The 14,011-nt window shown below is 42.7% G+C and overlaps 1 protein-coding gene across 2 annotated transcripts in view; it reads left to right on the top strand.

The window, feature by feature from the left end:
* Positions 1–14,011, top strand: part of LOC139376970 (serine/threonine-protein kinase LMTK1-like) — a 61,718-nt gene that overhangs the window by 3,325 nt on the left and 44,382 nt on the right. Inside the window, exon 1 of one of the 2 annotated variants that reach the window (XM_071120002.1) lies at positions 5,903–6,019. The exons of the other annotated variant lie outside the window; for it this stretch is intronic. The gene's annotated coding sequence lies outside the window, so the exon portion shown is untranslated. Of the gene's footprint in view, positions 1–5,902; positions 6,020–14,011 lie in introns of those variants that run through there. 2 annotated transcript variants of the gene reach the window in all.

The raw sequence follows: 14,011 nt of genomic DNA, 5'->3' as shown, positions 1-14,011 counted from the left end.
TCTCTCTCCATCTCTCTCTCTCTCTACCCATCCCTCTCTCAATTCAATTCAATTCAATTGACTTTATTGACATGGCAAGTTCTTTATTACTTACATTGTGTCAACATGACTGAGAAGACACAGGACATGGTATGAAAGACAAAACAAAACGGTAAATATTATCGACATTACTTTGCATTTTTCACTGGCTGTCCCTCAGGTTGTGGCAGGAGACATATTTGGCTTCCAAAACTGCACATTTTGGCTTTTCACCCAATAAATATTTGATTTTTTTCTTTTATAGTTTCAAATCTTTGTTGTGAATTATAATTTTGGGAAATAAATATTCTCTTAGGTCTGAGTATTTGTCACAATGCAGCTCTGTCTCTACCTCTCCCCTGGAGCAGAGTGAGCACAGCTTGTCCTCTCGGGGCAGCCAGGTTTGTCTGTGACAACCGGTCTCTATAGCCAGACTGTCCTCTCTGGGGTGCCAGGTTTGTCTGTGACGACCGGTCTCTATAGCCAGACTGTCCTCTCTGGGGTGCCAGGTTTGTCTGTGACGACCGGTCTCTATAGCCAGACTGTCCTCTCTGGGGTGCCAGGTTTGTCTGTGACGACCGGTCTCTATAGCCAGACTGTGCTCACTGAGTCTGTACCTAGTCAATGTTTTCCTCAGTTTTCTATAATTCACAGTGGTCATATACTGTAGTCTGCCACCATGTACTGTCTGTTTAGAGACAAATAGCATTGAAGTTTACTTTGATATTTTGTGGTGTCTTTCCAATTCTTTTTGTTTTGTGTTGATTTGGTTGGGCCAGATTTTCTGAGTGTTGTCCTGAGAATCTATGGGGTTGGTTTGAGTTGGTGTACTGAGCCACAGAACCAGCTGGCTGAGGGGACTCTTCTCTTTTTTCATCTCTTGGCATTGTAGAGCTGTGTGATGGAATGTTTTGGGGTCACTTGTTTTTAGATGGTTGTAAAATGTGATGGTTATTTTTTCTATTTGAATGAGGAGGGTGTATTGGCCCAATTCTGCTCTACATGCGTTATTTGGAGTTTTTCTTTGCACTTGCAATACAGTCTTGCAAAACTCTGCATGCAGTATTTCGATTGGATGTTTGTCCCATTTGGTGAATTCATTATTAGAGAGTGGACCCCATACCTCACTGCCATATAGAGCAATTGGTTCTATAACTGATTGAAACATTTTGAGCCAGATTCTAATTGGAATTTCTATTTTGATGTTCCTTTTAATGGCATAGAATGCTCTTCTTGCTTTGTCTCTCAGCTCATTCACAGCCATGTGAAAGCTACCTGTCTTGCTGATATTTAGTCCTAGATATGTGTAGTTTTTGGTGTGTTCTAATAGAACTGTGTCCAAATAGAATATATATTTGTCATCCTTATTTCCGGACCTTTTTTGGAATATCATTATATTTGTTTTTTTAGGTTAACGGTCAGAGTCCAGGTCTGACAGAACCTGTGGTTAACGGTCAGAGCCCAGGTCTGACAGAACCTGTGGTTAACGGTCAGAGTCCAGGTCTGACAGAACCTGTGGTTAACGGTCAGAGCCCAGGTCTGACAGAACCTGTGGTTAACGCTCAGAGTCCAGGTCTGACAGAACCTGTGGTTAACGGTCAGAGCCCAGGTCTGACAGAACCTGTGGTTAACGATCAGAGCCCAGGTCTGACAGAACCTGTGGTTAACGGTCAGAGCCCAGGTCTGACAGAACCTGTGGTTAACGCTCAGAGTCCAGGTCTGACAGAACCTGTGGTTAACGGTCAGAGCCCAGGTCTGACAGAACCTGTGATTAACGGTCAGAGCCCAGGTCTAACAGAACCTGTGGTTAACGATCAGAGCCCAGGTCTGACAGAACCTGTGGTTAACGGTCAGAGTCCAGGTCTAACAGAACCTGTGGTTAACGGTCAGAACCCAGGTCTGACAGAACCTGTGGTTAACGGTCAGAGCCCAGGTCTGACAGAACCTGTGGTTAACGGTCAGAGTCCAGGTCTGACAGAACCTGTGGTTAACGGTCAGAGCCCAGGTCTGACAGAACCTGTGGTTAACGATCAGAGCCCAGGTCTGACAGAACCTGTGGTTAACGGTCAGAACCCAGGTCTGACAGAACCTGTGGTTAACGGTCAGAGCCCAGGTCTGACAGAACCTGTGGTTAACGATCAGAGCCCAGGTCTGACAGAACCTGTGGTTAACGATCAGAGCCCAGGTCTGACAGAACCTGTGAAGATGATCTAGGTGCTGCTGTAACCCCTCTTTAGTGGGAGACAGCAGCACCAGGTCATCTGCATACAGCTGTCACTTGATTTCAGTGTTGTGTAGGGTGATACCAAGTGCTTCCGATTCTTCTAATGTTTTTGCCAATTCATTAATGTAGATGTTAAATAGTGTTGGACTTATTGGGCAGCCCTGTTTCACTCCCCGTCCCTGAGAGAAGAAGTCTGTTTGCTTGTTGTTAATTCATTAATATAGATGTTAAATAGTGTTGGACTTATTGGGCAGCCCTGTTTCACTCCACGTCCCTGAGAGAAGAAGTCTGTTTGCTTGTTGTTAATTCATTAATGTAGATGTTAAATAGTGTTGGACTTATTGGGCAGCCCTGTTTCACTCCCCGTCCCTGAGAGAAGAAGTCTGTTTGCTTGTTGTTAATTCATTAATGTAGATGTTAAATAGTGTTGGACTTATTGGGCAGCCCTGTTTCACTCCCCGTCCCTGAGAGAAGAAGTCTGTTTGCTTGTTGTTAATTCATTAATGTAGATGTTAAATAGTGTTGGACTTATTGAGCAGCCCTGTTTCACTCCCCGTCCCTGAGAGAAGAAGTCTGTTTGCTTGTTGTTAATTCATTAATGTAGATGTTAAATAGTGTTGGACTTATTGGGCAGCCCTGTTTCACTCCCCGTCCCTGAGAGAAGAAGTCTGTTTGCTTGTTGTTAATTCATTAATGTAGATGTTAAATAGTGTTGGACTTATTGGGCAGCCCTGTTTCACTCCCCGTCCCTGAGAGAAGAAGTCTGTTTGTTGTTGTTAATTCATTAATGTAGATGTTAAATAGTGTTGGACTTATTGGGCAGCCCTGTTTCACTCCCCGTCCCTGAGAGAAGAAGTCTGTTTGCTTGTTGCCAATTTTAACCGCACATTTGTTTTTAGTGTACATTGATTTAATAACATCATATGTTTTCCCTCCAATACCACTTTCTATTAGTTTATAAAAAAGACCTTCGTGCCATATTGAATCAAATGCTTTCATGAAATCTACAAAACACGAGTACATTTTGCCTTTGTTTTGGTTTACATGTTTGTCAATTAGAGCGTGGAGGGTGTAAATGTGGTCTGTTGTACGATCATTTTTTAGAAATCCAATCTGGCTTCTGCTCAGGACTTGTGTTCATCAAGAGAATTTTCCCCAAGTTGCTGTTAACGCAAATTCCTCTGTTATTCCTCTCTCTCTCTCTCTCTCCCCTGATCTCTCTCTACCCGTCTCTCTCTCTCTACCCGTCTCCCTCTCTCTACCCGTCTCTCTCTCTCTCCCCTGATCTCTCTCTACCTGTCTCTCTCGCTCTCTCGCCTCTGCACTCTCTCTCTCCCTGTCTCTCTCCAGCTCTCTCTCTCTCTCTTGCTCTCTCCCCATCTCTCTCTCTCTCTCTCTCTATCTCCCCCGTCTCTCTCTCTCTCTCTCTCTATCTCCCCCCGTCACTCTCTCTCTCTCTCTCTATCTCCCCCCGTCTCTCTCTCTCGCTCTTCTCTCTGTCACTTGCTCTGTTTGAGAGACAGACAGGGCAGAAGTAATTAACATGAGCGCTCTCTCCTAGTAGAACTTGTGGAGACAGGCCATATGTCACCGTGTCTTTCTGACTCTTTCTTTTAGAGAAATGACAAACACATCAAGTTGGAATCATTGGGTTATAATTTACTGTCAGCTAAATGGTAAAGGAATATGAATTCATAGTTTCTACTGTAAAGAAAGATGGGACTTCATAGCAGCTGTGTGTGTGTGTGTGTGTGTGTGTGTGTGTGTGTGTGTGTGTGTGTGTGTGTGTGTGTGTGTGTGTGTGTGTGTGTGTGTGTGTGTGTGTGTGTGTGTGTCTGAAACATCCTGTATGTGTAGGCCTCTACAGTATAGCACAACATTTATATATATGTATATATATGTGTATTTTTTGTGCGGTCTAGGAGAATACTCAGGGAGAGAGGGATTAAGATAGAGGAGAATACTCAGGGAGAGAGGGATTAAGATAGAGGAGAATACTCAGGTAGAGAGGGATTAAGATAGAGGAGAATACTCAGGGAGAGAGGGACTAAGATAGAGGAGAATACTCAGGGAGAGAGGGATTAAGATAGAGGAGAATACTCAGGGAGAGAGAGACTAAGAAAGAGGGGAGGTGGAGGAGATGTGAGAGAGGAGAAGGAGAGAGAAGAGAGGAGAGGAGAGGTAGAGGAGAGGTAGAGGAGAGGAGAGAGAAAGGAGAGGGAGAGATAGGAGAGGGAGAGAGGAGAGGAGAGGGAGAGAGAGGAGAAAGAGGAGAAGGAGAGAGAGAAGAGAGGAGAAAGAGAGAGAAGAGGAAGAGAGAGACGAGAGGAGAAGGAGAGAGGAGAGGTAGAGAGAGAGGAGGAGAGAGGAGAGGGAGAGAGAAGAGGAGAGGGAGTGTGAGAGAGAGGAGAGGGAGAGGAGAGGGAGAAAGAGAGGAGAGGAGAGGGGAGAGGTAGAGAGGAGAGGTAGAGAGAGAGGAGGAGAGAGGAGAGGGAGAGAGAGAGAAGAGGAGAGGGAGAGAGAGGGAGAGGAGAGGGAGAAAGAGAGGACAGGAGAGGTAGAGGAGGGGTAGAGGAGAGGAGTGAAAGGAGAGGGAGAGAGAGGAGAGGGAGAGAGAGAGGAGAGTGAGCGGAGAGGGAGAAAAAGAGGACAGGAGAGGTAGAGGAGGGGTAGAGGAGAGGAGAGTGAAAGGAGAGGGAGAGAGATGAGAGGGAGAGAGGAGAGTGAGCGGAGAGGGAGAGAGAGAGAAGAGGAGAGGGAGAGAGAGGGAGAGAGAGGGAGAGGAGAGGGAGAGAGAGAGAGAGAGAGGAGAGGGAGCGGAGAGGGAGAAAGAGAGCCAGGAGGGGGAAAAGGGGTGAGAGGGCTTGAGGAAGGTTATACCCCAGAGCCCACAGTACATCCGGCCCCACACGCCCCAGGGCCTTCATCTGGAATTAGAAACAGCCTCTCCCAGAGCAGGAAGAGGAGATGATAGGAATATTTATTGTGTGTGTGTGTGTGTGTGTGTGTGTGTGTGTGTGTGTGTGTGTGTGTGTGTGTGTGTGTGTGTGTGTGTGTGTGCGCGTGCTCGCTCAACCTTGTGTGGAAGAGGCCTGCTTTGCACATGTTCCCCGGCAGGAGAAGAGAGGGAGTGATAGAAGAGAAATAACTAGAGAAGAGGGGAGAGAATGATGTCATGAGGATAGAATGTGTAAAGCCTTCCCTCCCACTCCTTTTTTTCTGCCTCACATTTTTGTGGGGTCTCCATTTCTCTCGTTTTTTCTCACTTGCCCCCCCCCCCACTTTCTTTCTTTCCTGTCTCTCTCCCTCCCTCCTCTCGAGAGGAGCACAGTAACTGCTTGTTGGACTGGGAAACACTTCTCCTCCCTTCCCTTTCTCTCCATCCTTCTTTTCCTCTCTTTCTCTCCATCCTTCTTTTCCTCTCTTTCTCTCCATCCATGACGTTGACCATTCTGGTGCTAGATAGAAGGCACTCTCAGCTGCAGGACCATGGTCTTACTGTCGGCTCTGCGTTTGGCACCGCCACCCACATGCCCTTCAAGCCAGCTGGGCCTTCATGGGGCCCCTGAGTGCATGTGTGTAGGTGGGAGGTGTGGTTTGGTTGGAGGAGTGGTTTGGTGGGGGTGGTGGTTTGGTGGTGGTGGGGGCGGTGGGGGTGGAGTTTTCAGGTGCTTTCAGCTTGTTGTTCTGCTGAGACAGTCGTGTACAGGGTACAAGTGAACTTGTGTCGTGTGAGTGACCAACATGCCGGCTTTCCCCAATGGAACTTGAGCTCAGGTAAGAACAGATTGATGTTATGTGGAGAGCCTGATGTATCCTGAACTCTAGCTGTGAATGAGTCCTAATGCTGGTTGTAATAAAAATTATTTCGTTTGTATTGTTTTTAGCAGAGAGTTCTTTGATGCCATTAAATGAAACCAGTTAGCACAATACTAGTACATGTATTGTATCTAGTGTATTTGTCTCTACAATTGTAAAGCAAAATTGGGTCCTTGAAGAACGATATAAAAATGTAATGCATTATTTATATTATTTATGTGGGAGAGGACTGGGAGAGGACTGGGAGAGGACTGGGAGAGGACTGGGAGAGGACTGGGAGAGGGCTGGGAGAGGGCTGGGAGAGGACTGGGAGAGGGCTGGGAGAGGGCTGGGAGAGGACTGGGAGAGGACTGGGAGAGGGCTGGGAGAGGACTGGGAGAGGACTGGGAGAGGACTGGGAGAGGGCTGGGAGAGGACTGGGAGAGGACTGGGAGAGGGCTGGGAGAGGGCTGGGAGAGGACTGGGAGAGGGCTGGGAGAGGGCTGGGAGAGGACTGGGAGAGGACTGGGAGAGGGCTGGGAGAGGACTGGGAGAGGACTGGGAGAGGACTGGGAGAGGGCTGGGAGAGGGCTGGGAGAGGACTGGGAGAGGACTGGGAGAGGACTGGGAGAGGACTGGGAGAGGGCTGGGAGAGGGCTGGGAGAGGACTGGGAGAGGACTGGGAGAGGGCTGGGAGAGGACTATGAGAGGGCTGGGAGAGGACTATGAGAGGACTGGGAGAGGACTGGGAGAGGACTATGAGAGGGCTGGGAGAGGGCTGGGAGAGGACTGGGAGAGGACTGGGAGAGGGCTGGGAGAGGACTGGGAGAGGACTGGGAGATGACTGGGAGAGGACTGGGAGAGGCCTGGGAGAGGACTGGGAGAGGACTATGAGAGGACTGGGAGAGGACTGGGAGAGGACTATGAGAGGGCTGGGAGAGGACTATGAGAGGGCTGGGAGAGGGCTGGGACAGGGCTGGGACAGGGCTGGGAGAGGACTGGGAGAGGACTGGGAGAGGACTGGGACAGGGCTGGGAGAGGACTGGGAGAGGACTGGGAGAGGGCTGGGAGAGGGCTGCGAGAGGACTGGGAGAGGGCTGGGACAGGGCTGGGAGAGGACTATGAGAGGGCTGGGAGAGGACTGGGAGAGGGCTGGGACAGGGCTGGGAGAGGACTATGAGAGGGCTGGGAGAGGACTGGGAGAGGGCTGGGAGAGGACTGGGAGAGGGCTGGGAGAGGGCTGTGAGAGTGCTGGGAGAGACCTGGGAGAGGACTGGGAGAGGGCTGGGAGAGGGCTGGGAGAGGACTGGGAGAGGACTGGGAGAGGGCTGGGAGAGGCCTGGGAGAGGACTGGGAAAGGGCTGGGAAAGGTCTGGGAGAGGACTGGGAGAGACCTGGGAGAGGGCTGGGAGAGGACTAGGAGAGGGCTGGGAGAGGACTGGGAGAGGGCTGGGACAGGGCTGGGAGAGGACTATGAGAGGTCTGGGAGAAGACTGGGAGAGGGTTGGGAGAGGGCTGGGAGAGGACTGGGAGAGGGCTGGGAGAGGACTGGGAGAGGACTGGGAGAGGGCTGGGAGAGGCCTGGGAGAGGACTGGGAAAGGGCTGGGAAAGGTCTGGGAGAGGACTGGGAGAGACCTGGGAGAGGGCTGGGAGAGGACTAGGAGAGGGCTGGGAGAGGACTGGGAAAGGGCTCTGAGAGGTCTGGGAGAAACCTGGGAGAGGGCTGGGAGAGGACTGAAAGAGGGCTGGGTGTTTAGGTTAGATCTATGTAGCTGTATGTGTGGGAGAGAGATGTGAGTGGATATTTGTGTCTTTGTGTGAACTCTGTAGCTGTGCATTTTACGGGAACTGCGTGTGTGATCTCTGTAATGGTACGTGTTAGAGGGCTGTGTCGCTGGAACTCTGATCCTGAAACAGATGTTTGGTGGGTCGCGAGGGGCCGTGTGAAGCTATGGACTTGGAGACCAGAGGGAGTGTGTGTGTGTGTGTGTGCGTGTCTGTCTGTCTAGAGTGAGACTGCGTATGTGCATATGTGTGTGTGTTCTCTCGTGGGATAGGATTGAGCGAGCGAGGGATGGAAGGAGGGGTGAGGAGGATGGGGGGAGTCAGGGAAGTGGGTGCAGGACGAGTTTACAAAGGGTCACAGTTTTCCATATTTCCACCCCACCACTAAACTCCTTACAACTGAGGGGCTTTTACACTGATCCACTCTCCAAATCCTCCAATTCCCTCGCTCTCCTCCCTTCCCTTCCCTTCCCTTCTCTCTCTCTCTCTCTCTCTCTCTCTCTCTCTCTCTCTCTCTCCCTCTCTCCCTCTTTCAGTCTGAAAGCCATGGAGATCTCTCCAAGGGATTTCTTCTTTAATATCCAGTATGTATTAGTGTGGTCGGTTCCAGAATGGATCTGATGTCTTACGGCACACTGTTAAAATAAATTGCTTTTGGAAACCGAGCTTCCACCAACGTTAAGGAGACAAAACCTTCACTTTGCTGTAGTATTGAAACATCGTTCTGAGATATTTTGAAACATTACACGATGTGTTGATTGATTAACATGACTTAATCAAGAGTTGTGCAACACCTTGCCAGGGACTGGGAGAACTACCGGGAATATTTGAGAACACTCATTTGGTGTTTCAAGTTCTGTTAAGTGCATAATTATACCACCTCTTCTATAGTATTGACTTCATTGACTTATGTATCTGATCATTTGCCAATTGAACCCATTTTGGTAGGCGTTGTTGAGCACAGTGTTCAATCCACCAGCGTTAACTAGAGGTTTTACAACAAGCATCGCAGGATGCTGAATTTTGCTTCTGCTGTACCATCAAAAGTTGCAAATGTGGCGATGGGTCGTCTCGTCGTTGAACTTCATTTTGCCTGACGGTTCTAAAAATATCCGTTCGTCCGTTACACCTCATGGAACAACACGCTGCTTCGTCCTACTATAGAACGATCATTTTCTTTCTTCAAACATGCACATAACATTGTATAAAATAGTTTAGAATAATCATGACATTGTGTCAGAAGGTGATTGTGAAGTAAGTAACTGCCGGTCTCACAGTAATTGACCGTTAATGAACATAAACACATTTAGCATCTACTGGCTTCCTACAAGCCACTGATATGCAGCCCTTTGGAACATCTACATTTTAAAAAGTCCAATAAATCCATGTAATATAGTCTACACTATCACAATAAATCCATGTAATATAGTCTACACCATCACAATAAATCCATGTAATATAGTCTACACCATCACAATAAATCCATGTAATATAGTCTACACCATCACAATAAATCCATGTAATATAGTCTACACCATCACAATAAATCCATGTAATATAGTCTACACCATCACAATAAATCCATGTAATATAGTCTACACCTTCACAATAAATCCATGTAATATAGTCTACACCTTCACAATAAATCCATGTAATATAGTCTACACCATCACAATAAATCCATGTAATATAGTCTACACCATCACAATAAATCCATGTAATATAGTCTACACCATCACAATAAATCCATGTAATATAGTCTACACCATCACAATAAATCCATGTAATATAGTCTACACCTTCACAATAAATCCATGTAATATAGTCTACACCATCACAATAAATCCATGTAATATAGTCTACACCATCACAATAAATCCATGTAATATAGTCTACACCATCACAATAAATCCATGTAATATAGTCTACACCATCACAATAAATCCATGTAATATAGCCTACACCATCACAATAAATCCATGTAATATAGTCTACACCATCACAATAAATCCATGTAATATAGTCTACACCATCACAATAAATCCATGTAATATAGTCTACACCATCACAATAAATCCATGTAATATAGCCTACACCATCACAATAAATCCATGTAATATAGTCTACACCATCACAATAAATCCATGTAATATAGTCTACACCATCACAATAAATCCATGTAATATAGTCTACACCATCACAATAAATCCATGTAATATAGTCTACACCATCACAATAAATCCATGTAATATAGTCTACACCATCACAATAAATCCATGTAATATAGTCTACACCATCACAATAAATCCATGTAATATAGTCTACACCATCACAATAAATCCATGTAATATAGTCTACACCATCACAATAAATCCATGTAATATAGCCTACACCATCACAATAAATCCATGTAATATAGTCTACACCATCACAATAAATCCATGTAATATAGCCTACACCATCACAATAAATCCATGTAATATAGCCTACACCATCACAATAAATCCATGTAATATAGCCTACACCATCACAATAAATCCATGTAATATAGTCTACACCATCACAATAAATCCATGTAATATAGTCTACACCATCACAATAAATCCATGTAATATAGTCTACACCTTCACAATAAATCCATGTAATATAGTCTACACCATCACAATAAATCCATGTAATATAGTCTACACCATCACAATAAATCCATGTAATATAGCCTACACCATCACAATAAATCCATGTAATATAGTCTACACCATCACAATAAATCCATGTAATATAGCCTACACCATCACAATAAATCCATGTAATATAGTCTACACCATCACAATAAATCCATGTAATATAGTCTACACCATCACAATAAATCCATGTAATATAGTCTACACCATCACAATAAATCCATGTAATATAGTCTACACCATCACAATAAATCCATGTAATATAGCCTACACCATCACAATAAATCCATGTAATATAGTCTACACCATCACAATAAATCCATGTAATATAGCCTACACCATCACAATAAATCCATGTAATATAGTCTACACCATCACAATAAATCCATGTAATATAGCCTACACCATCACAATAAATCCATGTAATATAGTCTACACCATCACAATAAATCCATGTAATATAGTCTACACCATCACAATAAATCCATGTAATATAGTCTACACCTTCACAATAAATCCATGTAATATAGTCTACACCTTCACAATAAATCCATGTAATATAGTCTACACCATCACAATAAATCCATGTAATATAGTCTACACCATCACAATAAATCCATGTAATATAGTCTACACCATCACAATAAATCCATGTAATATAGTCTACACCATCACAATAAATCCATGTAATATAGTCTACACCTTCACAATAAATCCATGTAATATAGTCTACACCATCACAATAAATCCATGTAATATAGTCTACACCATCACAATAAATCCATGTAATATAGTCTACACCATCACAATAAATCCATGTAATATAGTCTACACCATCACAATAAATCCATGTAATATAGCCTACACCATCACAATAAATCCATGTAATATAGTCTACACCATCACAATAAATCCATGTAATATAGTCTACACCATCACAATAAATCCATGTAATATAGTCTACACCATCACAATAAATCCATGTAATATAGCCTACACCATCACAATAAATCCATGTAATATAGTATACACCATCACAATAAATCCATGTAATATAGTCTACACCATCACAATAAATCCATGTAATATAGTCTACACCATCACAATAAATCCATGTAATATAGTCTACACCATCACAATAAATCCATGTAATATAGTCTACACCATCACAATAAATCCATGTAATATAGTCTACACCATCACAATAAATCCATGTAATATAGTCTACACCATCACAATAAATCCATGTAATATAGTCTACACCATCACAATAAATCCATGTAATATAGCCTACACCATCACAATAAATCCATGTAATATAGTCTACACCATCACAATAAATCCATGTAATATAGCCTACACCATCACAATAAATCCATGTAATATAGCCTACACCATCACAATAAATCCATGTAATATAGCCTACACCATCACAATAAATCCATGTAATATAGTCTACACCATCACAATAAATCCATGTAATATAGTCTACACCATCACAATAAATCCATGTAATATAGTCTACACCTTCACAATAAATCCATGTAATATAGTCTACACCATCACAATAAATCCATGTAATATAGTCTACACCATCACAATAAATCCATGTAATATAGCCTACACCATCACAATAAATCCATGTAATATAGTCTACACCATCACAATAAATCCATGTAATATAGCCTACACCATCACAATAAATCCATGTAATATAGTCTACACCATCACAATAAATCCATGTAATATAGTCTACACCATCACAATAAATCCATGTAATATAGTCTACACCATCACAATAAATCCATGTAATATAGTCTACACCATCACAATAAATCCATGTAATATAGCCTACACCATCACAATAAATCCATGTAATATAGTCTACACCATCACAATAAATCCATGTAATATAGCCTACACCATCACAATAAATCCATGTAATATAGTCTACACCATCACAATAAATCCATGTAATATAGCCTACACCATCACAATAAATCCATGTAATATAGTCTACACCATCACAATAAATCCATGTAATATAGTCTACACCATCACAATAAATCCATGTAATATAGTCTACACCATCACAATAAATCCATGTAATATAGTCTACACCATCACAATAAATCCATGTAATATAGTCTACACCATCACAATAAATCCATGTAATATAGCCTACACCATCACAATAAATCCATGTAATATAGTCTACACCATCACAATAAATCCATGTAATATAGCCTACACCATCACAATAAATCCATGTAATATAGTCTACACCATCACAATAAATCCATGTAATATAGCCTACACCATCACAATAAATCCATGTAATATAGTCTACACCATCACAATAAATCCATGTAATATAGTCTACACCATCACAATAAATCCATGTAATATAGTCTACACCATCACAATAAATCCATGTAATATAGTCTACACCATCACAATAAATCCATGTAATATAGTCTACACCATCACAATAAATCCATGTAATATAGTCTACACCATCACAATAAATCCATGTAATATAGTCTACACCATCACAATAAATCCATGTAATATAGCCTACACCATCACAATAAATCCATGTAATATAGTCTACACCATCACAATAAATCCATGTAATATAACCTACACCATCACAATAAATCCATGTAATATAGCCTACACCATCACAATAAATCCATGTAATATAGTCTACACCATCACAATAAATCCATGTAATATAGTCTACACCATCACAATAAATCCATGTAATATAGCCTACACCATCACAATAAATCCATGTAATATAGTCTACACCATCACAATAAATCCATGTAATATAGTCTACACCCTCACAATAAATCCATGTAATATAGTCTACACCATCACAATAAATCCATGTAATATAGTCTACACCATCACAATAAATCCATGTAATATAGTCTACATCATCACAATAAATCCATGTAATATAGTCTACACCATCACAATAAATCCATGTAATATAGTCTACACCATCACAATAAATCCATGTAATATAGTCTACACCATCACAATAAATCCATGTAATATAGCCTACACCATCACAATAAATCCATGTAATATAGTCTACACCATCACAATACATCCATGTAATATAGTCTACACCATCACAATAAATCCATGTAATATAGTCTACACCATCACAATAAATCCATGTAATATAGTCTACACCATCACAATAAATCCATGTAATATAGTCTACACCATCACAATAAATCCATGTAATATAGTCTACACCATCACAATAAATCCATGTAATATAGTCTACACCATCACAATAAATCCATGTAATATAGCCTACACCATCACAATAAATCCATGTAATATAGTCTACACCATCACAATAAATCCATGTAATATAGTCTACACCATCACAATAAATCCATGTAATATAGTCTACACCATCACAATAAATCCATGTAATATAGTCTACACCATCACAATAAATCCATGTAATATAGTCTA

This window comes from Oncorhynchus clarkii, chromosome 20 (genome assembly GCF_045791955.1).
Source record: "Oncorhynchus clarkii lewisi isolate Uvic-CL-2024 chromosome 20, UVic_Ocla_1.0, whole genome shotgun sequence".
Lineage (NCBI taxonomy): Eukaryota > Metazoa > Chordata > Actinopteri > Salmoniformes > Salmonidae > Oncorhynchus > Oncorhynchus clarkii.
The sequence above is the reverse complement of the archived record's forward strand: the minus strand, read 5'-3'. Positions and strand labels throughout refer to the sequence as shown.